This window comes from Chelonia mydas, chromosome 1 (genome assembly GCF_015237465.2).
Source record: "Chelonia mydas isolate rCheMyd1 chromosome 1, rCheMyd1.pri.v2, whole genome shotgun sequence".
NCBI lineage: Eukaryota > Metazoa > Chordata > Testudines > Cheloniidae > Chelonia > Chelonia mydas.
In genome coordinates this window covers 345307803-345328687 of record NC_057849.1, presented here as the reverse complement: position 1 = coordinate 345328687, position 20885 = coordinate 345307803, and the positions used below count along the sequence as shown (strand labels likewise).

The window sequence follows — 20885 nt, the reverse complement described above, 5'->3', positions numbered from 1 at the left end:
ATATTCAGTTCGGGGCTTCAGTGTCTTGCTGTCCCTTCAAAGTAATAGGGGCCTCAGACTGAATATGTAATACATGTATTCTGTTGTAATTATTCTTGGAACAAGGAAAATGACCTTTTGGTTTCCTTGGCAACGTAGAACTTTCTTTTAGAATGATGTCAGGAAAACAAAGTGTGTTCCTGAATGAAGTACTGTAGGTGTTTCACAAGCTGAGTCTAAGGACTGCAGAGGGGGAGGGACTGTTAACAGTTGTGCTTCCGGAAACCAGAATAAATGTTCATTTTGTCTACAGTATTAAATGGTAAAGTTGCAGGTAGAGTGATAGAAGGGAGTATATTCATATGTGATAATGATTTTACAAAAAACTTGGCATCTTCAATAAGTTCCATTTTTCTTTAGTCTAACTTAAATTTGCCATTAGGTGAGGTTACGTGTAAAAGATACTTCATGCCACCGTAGCCTTTCCAGGGCTTTCCTTGGTGAATAGTAACACTATTTTCTTTTTCTTTAATTCTCAGGAAAAAGAGACTGGAGCGAAACTTCACATTGAAAGAAAGGTGTTTTCTTTTTTTAAAGATGAATACACCCCAGGAACTGTAACCCAAATGTTTCTCTGTCTGTGGAGAAGATTTCATTTTTGAAACGATTTCTACGGAAGGTATGAATATTTACTCTTCCTCTTTAAGGCTCATTTGTTTCATAATAAATACTTACAACTGTGCGATGCATCTCAGTATTCAGAACTTGAAAATTTTACTTGGCATTTTGTACTGGGAGGTAGCTAAGATGAGAGTGGTGATGCTGGGAGGGCTCTGACAATATGGTTCAGTTGCCAGAACATCCCGGTGGGAAGCCCAGCTCCTCTGCCACCATTTTGCGTCATGCGATATACAGGAGCTCAGTCTCTAGCTAATCTAATGATTGCTTCTGCCCTGAAACTCTGTAAATATGTGACCCATAGATGATAACATCAAGAGGTACCACTGTGATAATCTGACTTCCATAGAACACATCCCATAAGACTTTCCTGAACTCTTTGAACTAGAACATCTCTTTTAGAAAAGCATCTAGTCTGAGTTAAAAATTTCCAATGACAGAGATGCCATCACAACTCTTGCTAAGTTGTTCCAGTGGTTCCTTGCCCTCCCTCTTGAAAATTCGCATCTTATTTCCAGTCTGAGTTTGTCTAGCTTCAACTTCCAGTCATTGAATCATGTTAGACCTTTGTCTACTAAATTGAAAAGCATATTATCACATTTTTATTCCCCATGTAGGTACTCATAGACTGTCATCAGGTCAGAGAGGTTAAGCTAGATAGACGCAAGGAGCTCAGTCACCATAAGGCATGTTTCTTCTTCGAGTGATTGCATGTCCATTCCTTCTGAGGTGTGATGCATGTCCCCTTAGCATCCTTGGGCTGCTGCACAATGGTATGAAGGGCAGGGTTGACACTGCCCCTGCCCCGAAGTTTCTTCTTATTGCCCTTGATCAATAGAGTGTGTCGGCTTGCTGCTGTGATTATTTTCTCCCACTCCAGGGGATTTAACTCCCTTCTGACCAACATTTACTTGGTCTTGCTAGTATTCAGTCTGAGCCAGCTGATCTGTCTTGTCTAGTCTATATAGGTTGTATATAGACTAGACCATAGTGTCTGAGCGTGTTCCAGTAGTGCATTAAGCAATGTGACTACACATCTGTCCTGTGTTGTTCTTTTATTCTCTACCCAGAAGGAGAGTTGTGTGCAGTGGAATGTCTTGTTTTGATAGTGTGTGTTTTTTTTGTTTTTTAAATGTACCTGTTGCTGTGTGTTCACATTAGAGAAAGCAACATCAAAGAAACGTGGAGCAGAAAGTTATGAGGTTCCGATGGCCCTTTGTTCCTAGGGGCGTTCATTCCATAGTCTCAGACGTCTCCCAGAGAAGGTTCTCTCTTTCGCATAGATAAGCTTTACTCTTTATTATTGAGAATTCCATTGTACGAGAGAACCATAGTTGTTTCCCCCAGTCTTCATCCTAGTGCTTTAGATGGTCTTTTAGAAGTCCTGGGTTCAGGCCATGGAGTGTTTTTGAAGATCAGGACTGAGACCTTGAACATAATTTGAAAATCTATTGGAAGCCAGTATAGAGAGCAGAGGGCAGTTGGATATGTTTATGGTAATTTATATTGCTGAGGAGATGGGCTGCAGTGTTCTGAACTAGTTCGGGTTTCCTAAGTGCTGAAGGCTTCATGCCCAGGTATATTATCTTGGTGTAATCCAGCCGAGAGGTGATCAAGGCATGAATATCTGAAACCAGGTCTTCTTCCACCAGGATGGAATGGAATTTCCTAGCCAAGCAGAGGGGTAGCAAGCAGTACTTGTGGATTCTGCCATGTGAGAGTTCAGCATCAGTGAGGAATCCAAGAATACTTCTATACTACGGACTGACTGGACTAATTGTGGGTGTCTCTCTTCAACCAACAGAGAGTGCACTGAAGCTGCAAGCTCTTCAAAATACTTTCTTCTGCCCAGAAGCATCACTTCTGGTTTGCTTGGGTTCAGCTTCAGCCAGCTGTTCTTCTCCAAGTACTGGGTAATCTTGGTGGTAGTGGTTTGGTGAAGGATAGATAGAGCTCTGTGTCAGCTGTGTATTACTGGCATTTGAGTCCATGTTGTCTGACAAGTTCAACTGGTGGTTCCATGTAGATAGTGAAAAGGAGCAGACTGAAAATTGATCCTTACAAGCGAGGGGACTAATGGTGATGCTGCAGTTCCCTATTACTACTCACTGGGTTCATCCCTCCACGAAGGACTCAGACCATTTTAGTACATTATCCTGGACCCAGGTCACCTCTCAGGTTAGACAGCAGAATCTCATGACCAACATCAAAGGCTGCCTATCTGTTGTAGGCATTGTGATATTCTGGTGATGGCACTGGTTACATCTGTGGAAAAGTACATGATCAACTTGGTTTAATTAGTGTAGGTTTGGCACTGGAGCCTGTGGTGACTTACCACCTCTTCAAGCTGTCTCATGCAGATTTTGAAGAGGAAGCAAACTAAAATGGATACCTCTGGGACACGCGGGAATGTGCTCTTGATAAGGAGAAACCTATCACCACTCTGTCGGTTTGCTTGAAGAGGACTGATTGGATTGCCATAGACAACAAATGCTTTGACAGAGTATTGCAGCATTCAGAACTAAGTGGAAAACCCATCTCACATTAGATAGTCTCTCTACATAGACTCTCTGTCTCTTACAAGCGCCCCTGCCTGTTACCTTTCAGGTGATCCTCACACACAAAGAAAGAAGAAAGTTTGTTTTTTGTTACATGCTTTAATTAAAAGGTGCTCAGATACAATAGTAATGAAGATCATATAAGAAGAATCCCACGTATTTCATGATTTCATAAGCATGGAATTTGTCTTGGAAATCAGCTCTTGAGGGATAATTGTGCTCCAGAATCTCAGCTTTCATTTCAAAATGTTTTTTAGCCCATATAATTCCGGAGATGATTTTGAAAATGTGAAGAGTGCATCCAGTGTTGATTCAAGAATAGTCAGGGATGGAGAATGCACCAGAACCCTTGGTAATTTGTTCCAATGGTTAATTACTCTCACTGTTAAAAATTTACACCTTATTTCTAATCTGAATTTGTCTACTTCAACTTCCAGCCATTTGATTGTGTTAGTCCTTTCTCTGCTAGACTGAAGAGCTCATCATGAAATATTTGTTCCTCATGTAGATTCTTACAAACTGTTATCAAGTCCCCCTCTTAACTTTTACTTTAAGCTAAATAGATTGAGCTCTTTGAGCCTGTCACCGTACGGTAGGTTTTCTATTCCTTTAATCATTCTCAGTGACTCTTCTCTGAACCCTCTCCAATTTATCACTTGCTGAAAACAGTTACAAACTGCCCACTTCTCTGGTGTACTTCTGGGAAAGGAGGTTCTGAGCTAGGTTATTTGGACAGAATAATGGGGAGTCGCAGCCTGGGAAGCTGGGCTACCTGAAGAGCATAGGGGAGGGGGGAAGCCTCAGAAATTATAATTTTTAGCAGTCAGTAAGAACATAAGAATGGCCATGCTGGGTCAGACCAAAGGTCCATCTAGCCCAGTATCCGGTCTTCCGACAGTGGCCAATGCCAGGTGCTCCAGAGGGAATGAACAGAACAAGTAATCATCGAGTGATCCTTTCCCTGTCGCTCTTTCCCAGCTTCTGGCAAACAGAAGCTAGAGACACCATCCCTGCCAATCCTGGCTGATAGCCATTGATAGACCTATCCTCCATGAACTTATCTAGTTCTTTTCTGAACCCTGTTATAGTCTTGGCCTTCACAATATCCTCTGGCAAAGAGTTCCACAGGTTGACTGTGCCTTTTGTGTAGAAATACTTCCTTTTGTTTGTTTTAAATCTGCTGCCTATTCATTTCATTTGGTGACTCCTAGTTCTTGTGTTATGAGGAGTAAATAACACTTCCTTTATTTACTTTCTCCACACCAGTCATGATTTTATAGACCTCAATCATATCCCCCCTTAGTTGTCTTTTTTCCAAGCTGAATAGTCCCAGTCTTATTAATCTCTTGTTATATGGAAGCCATTCCATACCCCTAATAATTTTTGTTGCCCTTTTCTGAACCTTTTCTAATTCCAATGTATCTTTTCTGAGAAGGGGCGACCACATCTGCACACAGTATTCAAGATGTTGGTGTACCATGGATTTCTATTGAGGCAATATGATATTTTCTGTCTTATTATCTATCCCTTTCCTAATGATGCCCAACATTCTGTTTGCTTTTTTGACTGCTGCTGCACATTGAGTGGATGTTTTCAGAGAACTATCCACCATGACTCCAAGATCTCTTTCTTGAGTGGCAACAGCTAATTCAGACCCCATCATTTTATATGTATAGTTGGGATTTTGTTTTCCAGTGTGCATTACTTTGCATTTATCAACATTAAATGTCATCTGTCATTTTGTTGCCCAGTCACCCAGTTTTGTGAGATACTTTTGTAACTCTTCGCAGTCTGTCTGGGACTTAACTATCTTGAGTAGTTTTGTATCATCTGCAAATTTTGCCACCTCCCTGTTTACCCCTTTTTCCAGATCATTTAAGAATATGTTGATTAGGACTGGGCCCAGTACAGACCCCTGGGGGACACCACTGTTTACCTCTCTCCATTCTGAAAACTGACCATTTATTCCTACTCTTTGTTTCCTATCTTTTAACCAGTTACCAATCCATGAGAGGACCTTCCCTCTTATCCCATGGCAGCTTACTTTGCTTAAGAGCCTTTGGTGAGGGACCTTGTTAAAGGTTTTCTGAAAATCTAAGTACACAATATCTACTTATCATGCTTATTAATATCATGCTTGTTGACTCCCTCAAAGAGTTCTAGTAGATTGGTGAGGCATGATTTCCCTTTACAAAAACCATGTGGACTTTTCCCCAACAAATTATGTTCATCTATGTGTCTGAAAATTTTGTTCTTTGCTATAGTTTCATTAAGTTTTATATCAATGAGTGCTTTCACCTGAGCTGCAAATGTGTGTTTGGAAGAAAAAAAGGGAGAGGATGAAACGTATTTTATGGCAATAAAATAGATCACTGTTGTCAGAGAATTTAGGAGTGGTGGTTTATAATTCACAGAAGTACACACCTATAGATAGATAAGGTGTTGCAAACAATATCCTGAGGAATGACTTTTTAATTAAATAACTGTTTTGTCAAGTGCAATTCATATGAAAAATTCTTCTGATCATTTGAACACTGAGTTCTATACAAAATGTTTGCAGCATTCTTTTACAGTTAAATGAAGACTAATAGTTGTAACAATGCTAATATACAAGCTTTCAAATAAATGCAGTTAGTCAGTCTTGCATCTTCCATTAGATCACACTGACTAAATGATTCATCTAGTGGTTGGCATTTTAGTAGCTCATAGTGGTAAACACTGTCTCCTTTCTCTGGCTCTGCTCCCCCCCCCCGCCCTCACCAAAAAAAAAAAAAGCCCGTAGATATTTTCACACATTTAAGACTTGTCTTCACTGGGACAGTTAGCTCAAGTTAGCATGCATGAATTACTGCACTTGAGCTACTCTAGCTAGAGCAGGGGTTCTCAAACTGTGGGTCGGGACCCCTTAGGGGGTCATGAGGTTATTACATGGGGGGGTCACGAGCTGTCAGCCTCCACCCCAAACCCCGCTTTGCCTCTAGCATTTATAATGGTGTTAAATATATAAAAAGTATTTTTAAATTATAGGGGAGGGGGGTCAAACTCAAAGGCGTGCTATGTGAAAGGGGTCACCAGTACAAAAGATTGAGAACCACTAAGCTAAAGTGAGTGACCATACTTCAGAAAAATGCTGGAGTTTCAAAACTACACTGGAGTTATACAGAGTGATTTGACTTAAATGCGTTAGGAGCAAGAGAGCACAGAAAGTAAATGTCCTTTACTTAGCAGAGAAGGAGAACTAATAACTGATGACATTGAGAAGGCTGAGGTGTTTAATGCCTATTTTGCTTGTCTTCACTAAAAAGGTTAATGGTGACCAGATACTCCACACAATAAGGGGGAAAGGTATTCAAGCCAAAATAGGGAAAGAACAGATTAAAGAATATTTAGATAATTTAGATGTATTCAATTTGGCAGCACTTGCTGAAATTCATCTAGGGTATTTAAGGAACTAGCTGAAGCATTCTTGGAACCATTAGCAATTCTCTTTGAGAACTCATGAAGGATAGGTAAGGTCCCAGAGGACTGGAGAAGGCAAACATAGTACAGTACCTGTTTTTAAAAAAGGGGAACAAAGAAGACCAGAGGTATTACAGATCAGTGAGCCTAACTTTGATACCTGGAAAAATAGTGGAACAAATTATTAAACAATCTGTACCTGTAAGTAAGATAACAGGTTAAAAGTAATAGCCAACATGAATTTTTCAAGAGCAAATGACTGCAAACACCACCATTTTCTTCTTTGACTATGGCTACAGCTGGCTTAGTGGATAGGAAGGAAGTAGTAGACATGACATATCTTGTTTTTAGTAAGGCTTTTGACACAGTCTCATAGACATTCTCGTAAGCAAACTAGGGAAATGTGGTGTAAATGAAATTACTATAAATTGTGTGCAGAGTTGGTTGAAAGATCCCATTCAAAGAGTAGGTTTCAGAGTAGCAGCCTTGTTAGTCTGTATTCGCAAAAAGAAAAGGAGTACTTGTGGCACCTTAGAGACTAACAAATTTATTTGAGCTTATTCTTTCGTGAGCTGCAGCTCACTTCATCGGATGCATTCAGTGGAAAATACAGTGGGGAGATTTATATACATAGAGAACATGAAACAATGGGTGTTATCATACACACTGTAAGGAGAATGATCAGGTAAGGTGAGCTATTACCAGCAGGAGAGCGGGAGGTGGGTGGGGGAAACCTTTTGTAGTGATAATCAAGGTGGGCCATTTCCAGCAGTTGACAAGAACGTCTGAGGAACGGTGGGGGTCGGGAATAAACATGGGGAAATAGTTTTACTTTATGTAATGACCCATCCACTCCCAGTCTCTATTCCAGCCTAAGTTAATTTTATCCAGTTTGCAAATTAATTCCAATTCAGCAGTCTCTCATTGGAGTCTGTCAAAAAGTAGTTATCAGTGGTTCGCATCAAACGAGAAGGTCCTGCGGGAGGTTTGTTCTTGGTCCGGTATATTTTTAGTATTTTCCTTAATGACTTGGATAATGGAGTGGAGAATATGCTTATCAAGTTGATAGATGACAGCAAGCTGGGAGGGATTGCAAACGCTTTGGTGGACAGGATTAGAATTTAAAACGTCCTTGTCAAATTGGAGAATTGGTCTGAAATCAATAAGATGAAATTAAATAAAGACAGGGGCAAAATACTATGCTTAAGAAGGAAAAATGAAATGTATAACTACAGAATGGGGAATAATTGGCTAGGTGGTAGTACTGCTGAAAGGAATCTGGAGTCTATAGTGCATCACAAATTGAATATGAGCCAACAATATAATGGAGTTGTGAAAAAGGCTAGTAACATTCTGGTGTGTGTTAACCAGTAGTGTCATATGTAAGACATGAGAAGTAAGTGTCTCGCTGTATTTGGCACTGCTGAGGCCTCAGCTAGAGTACCGTGTCCATTTCTGGGTGCCAGACTTCACGAAACATGGACAAATTGGAGAGAGTTTAAAAGAAAACAACAAAAATGATTAAAAGTTTAGAAAACCTGACTTATGAGGAAAGATTAAAAACGCTGGGCATGTTTAGTCTTGAGAAAAGAAGACTGAGGGAAGATCTCATAACAGCCTTCAAATATGTTAAAGGCTGTTATAAAGGGGATGGTGATCAACAGCTCTCTATCCTCTGGGTCGCCACATTTCAGGAAAGATGTGGACAAATTGGAGAAAGTCTAGAGAAGAGCAACAAAACTGATAAAAGGTCTAGGAAACATGACCTGTTCACGAGGGATGATTGAAAAAATTGGGTTTGTTTAGTCTGGAAAAGAGAAGACTGAGAGGGGACATGATAACCGTTTTCAAGTACATAAAAGGTTCTTACAAGGAGGAGGGAGAAAAATTATTCTTCTTAACCTCTGAGGATAGGGCAAGAAGCTCTGGGCTTAAATTACAGCAGGGGAGGTTTAAGTTGGGCATTAGGAAAAACTTCCTAACTGTCAAGCTGGTTAAGCACTGGAATAAATTGCCTAGGGATGTTATGGAATCTCCATCATTGGAGATTTTTAAGAGCAGCTTAGACAAACACCTGTCAGGGATGGTCTAGACAATACTTAATCCTGCCATGAGGGTAGAAGCTGGGTTAGATCAGTGGTTCTCAACCAGGGGTACATAGAGATCTTCCTGGGGGAACATCAACTCATCTAGATATTTGCCTAATTTTACAACATAAAAAGCACTAGCGAAGTCAGAACAAACTAAAATTTCATACAGATAATGACTTGTTTATGCTGCTTTATGTACTAAACACTGAAATGTAAATAAAATATATATATTCCAGTTGATTTATTATCATATGGTAAAAATGAGAAAGTTAAGCAGTTTTTCAGTAATAGTGTGCTGTGACACTGTCTGATTTTGTAAGCAAGTAGTTTTTAAGTGAGGTGCAACTTGGGGGTATGTAAGACAAATCAGTTTCCTAAAAGGGGTACAGTAGTCTGCAAAGGACGAGAGCCACTGGACTAGATGACCTCTTGAGGTCCGTTCCAGTCCTATGATTCTATGTCCACTGAAAGTAGGACAAAAAATAAAGAGCTTATGCCTGGTCAACACTTTAGAGTTAGGTCGATGCAGGGCACCTTACATTGACCGAGCTATGGAAGTATCTAAAATTTTACTTCCACCAACTGCCCCGCTGTGCAGACTTAATAACTCTACCTCCACGAGAGGTGCAAAGCCAACGTCGATGTAGTTAGGTCGGTGCAGTGTCAGTGTAGACACTGTGTTGCTTATGTCAACTGTTCTGGCTTTCAGAAGCAGTTTCACAAGGCCCTACGCTGACAGTACAATCCATATAAGCACTCCTAGTGATGTGCACCACAAGGAGCAAAGTGTAGACATGCTCAAGAGATGTAATTACTGTGGCGGCTGTATGCTGATGTAGGTTAGTTCAACTTAATTTTGTAGTGTGGACATGCCCTAAGCAAGGGATATTAGGTTAAATATTAGGAGAAACTTTCTAAGGCCAGGCCTACACTAGAAACTTGTATTGCTAGATCTACATCGCTCGGGGTGTGAAAAATCCACACCCTGAGTGACGCAGTTATATTGACCTAATCCCCAGTGTAGAAAGCACTATGTGGATGAGAGAGCTTCTCCCTTCAACATACTACTGCCTTTCATGGAGGTGTATTAACTATGCCCACTGGAGAAGCTGTCCTGTCGGCTTAGCAGCATCTTCACTAAAGCATTGCAGTGGCACAGCTGCAGCTTTCGAAGTGTACACCTGCCCGAACTATACGGGTAGTTAAATTCTGGAGTAGGCTTCCACTGGAGGCTATGGAATCCCCGTCCTTGGAGGTTTTTAAGAGCAGGTTAGACAAACACCTGTCAGGGATGATCTACGTTTGCTTGGTTCTGCCTTAGTGCAGGGGGTTGGACTTGATGGCCTCTTGAGGACCCTTGCAGCCCTGCATTTCTATGATTCAGTGATTAGCAAGCAGCACAGAGTAATTGGATTAGAAGAACAACAAGGAGTCCGGTGGCACCTTAAAGAGTAACAGATTTATTTGGGCATAAGCGTTTGTGGGTAAAAAACCACTTCTTCAGATGCTTTAAGGTGCCACCGGACTCCTTGTTGTTTTTGTGGATACAGACTAACATGACTACCCCCTGATACCTGGATTAGAAGAGAGAGTGGATTAGCTGCTCAGTTGTTTAAACTGAGCTATTGCACTGCGGCTGCATTACTAGCTCAAGCATCAGCATCACTAGCAAGCACTATGCATTTTAATACAGATAAATGTAAATGTATACATGTAGGAACAAAGAATGCAGGCCATACTTAAAGGATGGGAGAGTCTATCCTGGGAAGCTGCAACTCTGAAAAAGATTTGGGGGCCATGGTGGATAATCAGCTGAAGATGAGCATCCAGTGTGATGCTGTGGCCAGAAGAGCTGGTGTTTTCCTGAGATGCATAAATGGGAACCTCGAGTAGGAGCAGAGAGGTTCTTTTACCTCTATGTTTGGCAGTGGTGCTACCGCTGCAGGAATACTCTGTCCAGTTCTGGTGCTCACAGTTCACAAAGGATGTTGATAAACTGGAGAGGGTTCAGAGAAAAGCTGAGGGAATGATTAAGGGATTTTAGGAAACATATTTTATAGTGATAGACTCAAAGAGCTCAGTCTAGTTAGCTTAACAAAGAGAAGGCAAAGGGGTGACTTGATTACAATCTATAAATATCTACGTGGGGAACAAAGATATAACAGTGGACCCTTCAGTCTAGCAGAGAAAGGTATTGAGAAAGGTGAATCTAGACAAAGTCATACTGGAAATGAGATTAAATTTTTAACAGGGAGAATAATTAACCATTGGAAAAATTTACCAAGGGTTGTGGTGGATTCTCTATCCCTGACCATTCTTAAATCAAGATGGGATGCTTTTCTAAAAGATTTGTTCTAGGAATTCTTTTGGGGAAGGTCTGCGACGTGTGTTATATAGGAAGTTAGATTAGATGATCACTGCGATCCCTTCTGGTCTTGAATCTATGAACAACCTCACCTTCTACCCCCCACAGGCCAGTGAACTGTAGTTTACAGCATCGTTTAACTAGAGATATTTGTGTGGGGATGGGAGTCAGGTTAGGGATAACACTTGAGCTGTAACTAGAACTAACTGAGCTGTGACACCCTTACTGTAGTAAAAGTAGTCAGTTTGCTTCACATCTGCCATAGGTCATCTTAATTTAGCTTTTTATTCTTACCAGTCTGAGGAGTTGCACTGAATTCTGATGTGCAATGCAAAAAGCTTCCTCTTTTCTTTGTGGGTTTTATTGACTAAGGTATTTGTTGACAACTTACATTTCTTCAATTATTTTTCCTTTTCATCAAAATAGCATGTAAACCAATTTTAAAGCAAAAATCTTGTTACAAATTATGCGTCATCTTCAAAGAATTCTTACAATATAATTTTTACCAAATAGTGTAGATAGTAAACTCATTGAGGCAAGGACTATTGTTCTTTTTCTGTATAGTGACTAACAGATTGGGTTCTGAGCCTCGATTGGCATTCTTGGGCACCTCTATGATACAAAAAAAAAGAAAATGAAGTAATACGCCTTCCAAATGAATGATTAATATTCACTTGTGAAAGACAGATTACTTCACATGCAGTATGTACAGAATTACAATTTCTGGAATACTTCCCCTTGAATCACTTTAAGTGATATAAAAGCTTAGTATTAGGACATTACACTTAGCCTAAATAATGCTTCACTTAATCCTGCCCCTTCTGGGGAAACCCTTCAGATTTTCCCTTACTTAACCCAATGAACGATCCATTAAAGAGTAATTAGAAAAAGATTTCTGAAGTATATAAAAGAAAGAAAATAGCATCACCACTTTAATCTACATATCTGTGTAACTTTTAAGCTAAAATGTTGCAAGTAGGATGTCTTGTGCACACAAGCTCTAAAAGTTTCTCAGCTCTAAGACTTCCTCTTTTCTCAAGAAAGCAAAAATATTAGGTTCCAAATCTGGTGCCTTTTACATGTATGATTCATATTTATTGTGGTAGCACCCAAAATGTGCTGCTTTATGTATAGACATATAGAAAAAAGCTTACCATTGGAAAGACCTCCCCACTCTGGGGAAAAAAAAATGATGGGGGAATGGGATACAAAATACAAGAAGGATGGTCAGCACGATGGTTGGAATGTATATTCTTTGTTAGGGGTTTTCTGTATGCACAACTGATCCCTAACTGCACCTGTACCCATCAATAATTAGATGGCTCATTTCGTGTACACCTCACAGTAGAAGAGGGTGCGAAGAAGGAATTTGAACAAGACTAATTTTATTAGTATTACTGTAGAGCGTAGGAGCTGTAGTCATGGCCCAAGACCCCATTGTGCTAGTCACTGTACATACACAGAACAAAAGAAGACCGTCCCTGCTCCCCAAAGAGCTTACAGCCTTGTGGATCATTGAGTTCATTCCAAGTGTAAGCGGGACATGGAAGAAGGCAGGAACATGGTTGTGGAAGAAGCAAATCAATGCACTATTGAGGCTGGCAGCATTGATAGAAAGGTCATAGAAACAATTTTTCCGAACACCAGACATTTCTTTAATTAAGAGAACAAACAATAATACTTTAATATGTTTCCAGCTATATGCACTTGCAAACTCTCCTTTAGAAATTAATCATGGAATCATGGAGTGTGGGACTGGAAAGGATTTTGAGAGGTCAGTTACTTTATTTACCAGTCTCTTGCTGTCAGCCTTGTGCAGGGCTTCATTTGGGGTTGTGGAGAATACTGGTACTCTCTCAAGCTCTGCCAACTTGAGACAGCTCATGGTAGATTGTGCAGATATTCAAAATATAAGCTTGTACACTATGCTGGGCTTCTCAGGTTGGGCTCTCCTTTATTGGAGTTCTGATACATCTGGGAGCAGGGTCAAATTAAGGCATAAGCACAACAGGCACATGTCTGGAGTTCTTGCTTCCCAGAATCAGGTGATAACATCAGATTCTTAATGTTCATTTATTTAAAAAAAATTGTCTGGTTCTTAGGGTTGGGAAGAAGAACTTGAAAATATGACCTGAATGTAAATGGTGCAGTGACATCTGCCTGAATCTGGCTTCTGGCAGAAAGAGAAGCCGCATTCACTAGATCAGTGCATGACATTCTGTGCCTCGTGGGAACATCCTGCACCCCCATGTTCATCCTTATAATATGATTATGTGGTATCTAATGCAAAGTTTGTCAAGTCGGGTGTCTTCGGAATGCTCATGATGCACTGAGCATTGTTGTTATAGTGATGTTATAGTAATGTTATAGGTTTTCATTTCATGTATATAGTTATGAGGCTGAAAATGTGTCCTCATGGCTTAAAATAAGCCCAGACAAAAACTTTCCAAAAGCAGAGGGGCAGTTCACACCTCATCAGGGCATGTATGGGACAAACCCAGCCCAGCCTCACAGGAACAAAAGGCACTGGCCTAGGCAGCAACAAAGGATCTGTCAGACTCTAGTGAGTCACCCCCCTTCCCTTGGTCAGTCAGGGACTATGATGAGGTAATGCTCACCTGACCCCGAAGGGGGGACGGGGGGGCAAAGCCAAAAGGGAAGGAAGAACATGATAAAAGGGAGAGATGTTTGCCATGCTCTTCCTCTCTCTTCCACCTACATCTACAGACACCACCACCACCAAGTGACTGAAGCGCTGATCAAAGGGGAGAGCCTGGCTGAAGGGCAACCAGCCAGCCTGTGGTGAGAAGCATCTAAGTTTGTGAGGGCACTGAAAGTGTTAAGATCAGCTTAGAATGCATTTTGCTTTTATTTCATTTGACCAAATCCAACTTGTTGTGCTTTGACTTATAATCACTTAAAATCTATCTTTGTAGTTAATAAATTTGTTTGTTTATTCTACCTGAAGCAGTGCATTTGGTTTGAAGCATGTCAGAGATTCCCCTTGGGATAACAAGCATGGTACATATCAATTCCTTTGTTAAATTGACAAACTCATGTAAGCTTGCAGTGTCCAGCAAGCATAACTGGACACTGCAAGACGGAGGTTCCTAGGGTTGTGTCTGGGAGCGGAGATATTGGCTAGTGTAATTTGGTTGCACAATCCAAGGAGCAGCTTATATGCCAAAGGCTGTGTGTGAACAGCCCAGGAGTGGTGGTTCTCACAGCAGAGTAGGGTAAGGCTGGCTCCCAGGGTCGAGGATTGGAGTGACCTAACAGTTCACTGGTCCAGATAACACCAGGGGAATGCCACAGGGGCAGTAATCACTTTGATTTAAACCAACAGTATTAAAGTCTCCGTAGAGACTCAAATTTCAGCTGCCCCTTCTGTGTATCATCTAGTGTCACATCTCACTGACCCCTGTGTGGGAGGGCCCCTCCCCTTTGAAAAGCTTAATTTCCCCATATTAGCCCTCGTCTAAACATAGTAGACTTCAGAATTTTGACTGAGGATGAGGTAATGTCTGAGGAGGAATCCAGCCTGAGAGCTGGTCAAAGCCAGAAATGGAAAATTCTGTACACAAGTTCTCATTAGTTAAGAAAACAGCATAACTGTATTTTACAATCAGAACATCTATTACTGTGGGAATAAAGTAATATCTGTATTTTATAAAAAAGCTTGGAGAATTTCGTATGGGGTGGGGGAAAGGTGAAGTCCCTGTTTTGGCTTCCTAGAGGTGTGTATCCTTATGAAGACCAGAGAAGGGAGTTCTCCATGTATCACTGGAGTAAAACAGAAAAATCGAATTGAAAATGATGTGATCTTGAGTAGCTTTTACTGGCTGAAGTGTTGTTAAATATAGCCCCTGGTGTACCAAAGAAACTCCCAGAGAGAGCCAAAATACTTTTGAGGAAGAATTTGGTTAAGATGTGTTGTCGGTAGCTACCGGTGTGGTGCTCCGCTCTTGTTCGATGATGCATGCGTGCGTGTTCCCTCTGTGTGCTACCCCAGCTCTGCGCAGATAGCTAACACAGCAGACCCCGAGAGAACTCCCAAAAACCACAGACTCTAGTAAGGTACGAAGGAACCCAAGCCAGGTTTATTGTCAAACGAAGCACAGTAATAGTTCCCTATAGACTCTACAGGGCATACTATGAATTTGTGCTCCCTGGCAATTGACACAGCTCAGTCAGTGGCGGGACACTCCACTGCCCCCTAGGCTGGACAAAGATATGTGCTCCGGGACCTACTTTTGTACCGTTACAGGAAAGATTACTCATCGTAGTTCAAACGAATCTATCCATCATGTTGTCCTTTTGACCCTGTCTTTAAGATGCACCTGCCTGTTCCTTGTTATGTCTATGGAGTGTCTTGCTGCCGTCTTGGCACAAGTTCCTCTCATTAGCCCTTATGTGTATGTGTGTGTGTGTGCACGTGTCTCTAACAACCTTTTCTTGCCAACTCCTGTGAGTGGGACCTGCCTCTGGCTCACAGCCCAGCTTTGCTTATCACTGCCTGGAGGTACTTTGGTTCAGACTCTACTTTGGTTCAGGCTTCAGGCCTCAGACTGGGCCTCTGATACAAGAATTTATGTTTCAGGGCTTACGCTTACGTCAAGATGTATTTCCATTGCACTCTCTGATGGAACCACTGATTAATTCCCTCTAGAAAACCCAGATTTCAAATTCTGTCTGTTTCCACTCTCTCTCTTTCTGCCACTCTTGAGACTGCACAAGTTACCAAAAGATGAACCGTATGGGGATGGTCTGTCAAGGGTGGATCTGTTATCCCAGGCTTAGGAAAGTACCGTAATCTCTCCTCCCTGAAGCACTATGACAAAGGGAAGTAAAAGCCCTTTGGGGAAGATGGGCTGGGGGGGAATCTTTGATTATGTTACTTTTATTACACCCTTGATAGTCCATCCATCAATTGTTGCTTTTGAAATGAATAGCTCAACTCTAAAATGTGTCACTTCAGGTGCAAAATTTAGTTTAGAATTGTCCTCCTTCTATTATTTGTGCCAGTGAAAGAGAATGAAAATGCAATTATGTGATTCTTTCACAATTTAGCATAAGCTCTTCCTTTATTTGTATAACTTGCCACAGTTACAGCAATTAATTTGGGAAAGTGACAGTTAAATCCTTGCTTAAGACTCATGTCTTCTGTCATACCTATAAAATTTGATAACATGGCCAGTATTATTTTAAAATAAACAAAATACTTAAGTGAAACTCCAAGATTTTTTCATACCTACCTGAGTAACTCTCTGATGATATCGCTGTAACCCTCATCTTTTCTCAGTGTCACAGGGCAAGTTGTCACTGTGGAATAAGTAAAGTGTCTCTGGGTAGGACAGCTTACTGCTTAATAATAAGCTAGACTTGATTTCTCTCTGTTTTGCTAGGGCCTGGAGATTGGAGCCCTGAGTGAAAGGTGGCTCAGAACTCTTTCCTTCAATGTTAGAAAACTGGTTTATCCATTTCTATGGATTGAGGGGGCAACCAAGAAGCAAATCCTGAAATTTATTTGTTTTTCTTACTTCAACGATGAGCTTGAGATATGATGCAGAATAGGCTGGTTCTGGAACAGAGGAAAGAGTAAGCCAGTTGAGGTTGATCTGGGCCATTAATTCAGAATGGTATGAGGTAGGAATATCAGGAGGCCTGGCTGTCACTTGTTTTATAGCAGACAGCAGAGCAACAGGAAAGGCAAGGAGTCTGAGGCCATTAAAATACAGACTCTTCACCCTTTCAGAGCAGTTGAGAGCACAGAAGAAATAGGTGGTAATCATGTAGCTGAAATTGTTTGTGGGAGGCAGGGCTAGTCCGGGGGAGCAAGTTTCCAAACAGCTTTTTAGCCTATAACTTCAATGTGCAGGGTACTCTTGGGATGTGTATTACTCTGCACTTTTGAAGACTGGTATGTATGTTAGCCATTTCTGTGTTTTATGGCAAACATATTGTTTTCTTCAAAAATCCCATCCCTTTTTTTTTCCTGTCCTTTATTTCACCATTTCTGTGGTGGGCCAGGGCATCTTGGCTCACTGTTGCAGTCATGCCATACCCATGCTATCTTTCCACAGTATGCATCCGATGAAGTGAGCTGTAGCTCACGAAAGCTCATGCTCAAATAAATTGGTTAGTCTCTAAGGTGCCACAAGTACTCCTTTTCTTCATGCTATCTTTGTAACTCCATCTTGCTGTATTGTGTTTTAATATTATGGAGACTTTGGTCACAACTCAATAGTTAAGGTTGAGTCAAAATGTTCAGTATAACAAGCATGTATAAACATTTATTTTGTGGCTTTTTTTAAAAATCTAATTAAAATGGCAAAAAATAAACACAGAATGTAAACGTTAAGTACTGTTTCAATTTGTCATGGTGGTTTGATGAAAATTGGGTTGATACACAGAGACTGATGAGTTCCCAAATAGCCCTTTATTAAGTTGTCACTGGATTGTGTCCCCTTTCTTTGGGTGTCCATTGCAAGAAATCTAAAATGCTCTGGATCTGTGCAGTTTTCCGCATGTGGCTTTTCACTTGCTGATTAATCAGTTACAAATAGGTAATGTGGTTTTTGTGTGTCAGTTTTTCTTGATAATTGTAAAGAACTATGCCAAAACAAATTGGTTGTAGTTAGCAGTGACGATGTAACTTATCTACTTATATAAAAACCTCGATCAGGGGCTTGGTGGTGATGGACAGAGACACTCCTCCACCAAAACTTCTTGTAGACGAGGGGAAAGTTCCCTGAGCTGCAAACAGAGACCATGAGTTCAGATTTCATCTCTAACTGTGGTTTACATTCTAATGCACCTCACCAACCTTGTTATTGACAAAGGCGATAAACCCCAACTGTAAAAAGCAGTCAAGTCTGCGGTTCCACCCCATTTTACAAATAGATTAATGGAGGTTACACAGAATCATAACATGGTAGACCCAAATCTCAGCTACTCAGTTGCCCTGCATTTCAGATAATATAGAATCATAGAATATCAGGATTGGAAGGGACCTCAGGAGGTCATCTAGTCCAACCCCCTGCTCAAAGCAGGACCAATCTACAACTAAATCATCCCAGCCAGGACTTTGTCAAGCCTGACCTTAAAAACTTCTAAGGAAGGAGATTCTACCACCTTGCTAGGTAACCCATTCCAGTGCTTTACCACCCTCCTAGTGAAAAAGTTTTTCCTAATATCCAACCTAAACCTCCCCCACTGCAACTCGAGACCATTACTCCTCGCTCTGTCATCTGCTACCACTGAGACCAGTCTAGATCCATCCTCCCTGGAACCCCCTTTCAGGTAGTTGAAAGCAGCCATCAAATCCCCCCTCATTCTTCTCTTCCGCAGATTAAACAATCCCAGTTCCCTCAGCCTCTCCTCACAAGTCATGTGCTCCAGTCCCCTAATCATTTTTGTTGCCCTCTGCTGGACACTTTCCAGTTTTTCCACATCCTTCTTGTAGTGTGGGGCTCAAAACTGGACACAGTACTCCAGATGAGGCCTCACTAATGCCGAATAGAGGGGAATGATCACGTCCGTCAATCTGCTGGCAATGCTCCTACTTATACAGCCCAAAATACTGTTAGCCTTCTTGGCAACAAGGGCACACTGTCGACTCATATCCAGCTTCTCGTCCACTGTAACTCCTAGATCCTTTTCTGCAGAACTGCTGCCTACCTGCTTGGTCCTTAGTCTGTAGCAGTGCATGGGATTCTTCCGTCCTAAGTGCAGGAGTCTGCACTTGTCCTTGTTGAACCTCATCTGATTTCTTTTGGCCCAATCCTCTGATTTGTCCAGGTCCCTCTGTATCCTATCCCTACCCTCCAGCATATCTATCACTCCTCCCAGTTTAGTGTCATCTGCAAACTTGCTGAGGGTGCAATCCACACCATCCTCCAGATCATTAATGAAGATATTGAACAAAACCGGCCCCAGGGCCGACCCTTGGGGCACTCCGCTTGATACCGGCTGCCAACTAGACATGGAGCCATTGATCGCTACCCGTTGAGCCCGATGATCTAGCCAGCTTTCTATCCACCTTATAGTCCATAGACTATAATACTTTGGTCTAATTTCAGTAGCTGTATTTGGTGAGCGGGTCGTGTCAGTTGGTGTGATCTACAGAAGGTCAGACTAGATGCTCTGGTAGTCCCTCCTGGCCTTGCACTCTATGACCAGGGATTGAATTTATAACCTCCAGAGCCAAAAGTGTGAGTCTCTTCAGTTTGTGCTAAAGAGACAATCTCTCAAGCTGAGTTATCACAGACTCCCATCCTCTGTGTGTTGGGCACAAAGGGATGCATATAATACACACACAAATGACTTAAGCTATGTCTACACTGCCACCTATATTGGCAAAACCTATGTTGCTCAGGGGTGTGAATATTCCACCCTCCCCCCACCCCCCAGCAACGCAAATTATGCCAACATAAGTGGCGGTGTGCTATGTCAGCAAGGAGAGCTTCTCCTGCCCACATAGTTACTGCCTGCCGCTCATTGGGGGTTGATGGGAGAGCTCTCTCCTGTTGGCATAGGGCAACTACATGAGAGATCTTACAGCGGCGCCGCTGCATTGGTACAGTTCTACTGCTGTAAGCTTTGTAGTGTAGACATACCCTGAATGTGACACATTCCACTCCAGAAGTGAATGATAGCATTCATTCCATAGCTAATCTGTTGTCAAATTCAGGGGGGTTGCCTGAATGTAAATGGTTTCTATTACAGCTAAAAAATTATAAAATGCTCTGCAAACATTACCAAGGTATAATAAATATTCTAGAAATTAATATATAATGAGGAACAACGAGCCAAAGGACAAGTCACAGAGAGTTTTAGGTTTCTTGCAAAAGAGGAACAAACAAAAGTGAGAAAATCCAATGGGAAAAAAATTGGCGAAAGGGGTGATTTTTGACCTTTTGTTAATCATTCTATATCAATTCACTTTTAATGAAACCACCATAAAAAATTCATATAGTGCTCTAGGTTTTCATTCTATGTGCCCCCCCCATTTCAGTTAGATATTTTATAAAAAGAAAGGCTTAAAGCTCCTCTTACGATTGAACTCTGTAACCTTATCTACGCCACAGCTTCTGCTGACTCATAATAACCACATATTCTCCTGTCCCCTATCCCCTAAATACACAGTAGCTCCAGTCACAGATATTTTCCCCCAGATAAAGTTAAAGATTTTGCCCACTTCTGATTTCTTTTTTGAATCAAAATTAAAACCAAAGAACATTCAATCTCTAACCACTAAACCCCACACTTTTCCCCAGAGTCAGGAATAGAATCCAGTATTCCTGATCTCTGTAATGCTACTGCTGTCCAGCAACCAGTTTTCTAAGTCAGTGGGAAAATGTGTCAAGTCCTCCTCTAGGGGCTGAGCTAAATAGAGGTTATCAATTACTGCTGTACAACTCAAGTGGTATAGAGCTGAGTTGTCAGTCTGATGGTTGTGGGTTTAAACCCTGCTGTTGACTAAATTGCATGTGACAGATTTTGATTTTTAAGGTTTTTTTAAACTGCTTAGTTAATTCATAGAATAAGAAAACATTCTGTAAGGACTTTTGTAACTTGAACTATTATAATCTTTAAATTATGGTAAATTTCAGTCATTTATCTGCCCCACTGTGACCCTGGAAGACTGTGTGTATGTGTGAGAAAAATTCTGGAAAACCCCACCTAGGAAATAAACACATCCACACTTAGTTCAGTGACAATTAAGGCTGCATTAACACTCCCTATCAACTCAAA

General features: G+C 41.2%; 1 protein-coding gene across 5 annotated transcripts in view; it reads left to right on the top strand.

The window, feature by feature from the left end:
- The window catches only part of PPP6R2 (protein phosphatase 6 regulatory subunit 2), a 173581-nt gene that overhangs the window by 47692 nt on the left and 105004 nt on the right, over positions 1 to 20885 (top strand). For all 5 annotated transcript variants that reach the window (XR_006283552.1, XM_037889478.2, XM_037889481.2 and 2 more), the window contains one exon: positions 519 to 658. The gene's annotated coding sequence lies outside the window, so the exon portion shown is untranslated. The remainder of the gene's footprint in view (positions 1 to 518; positions 659 to 20885) is intronic.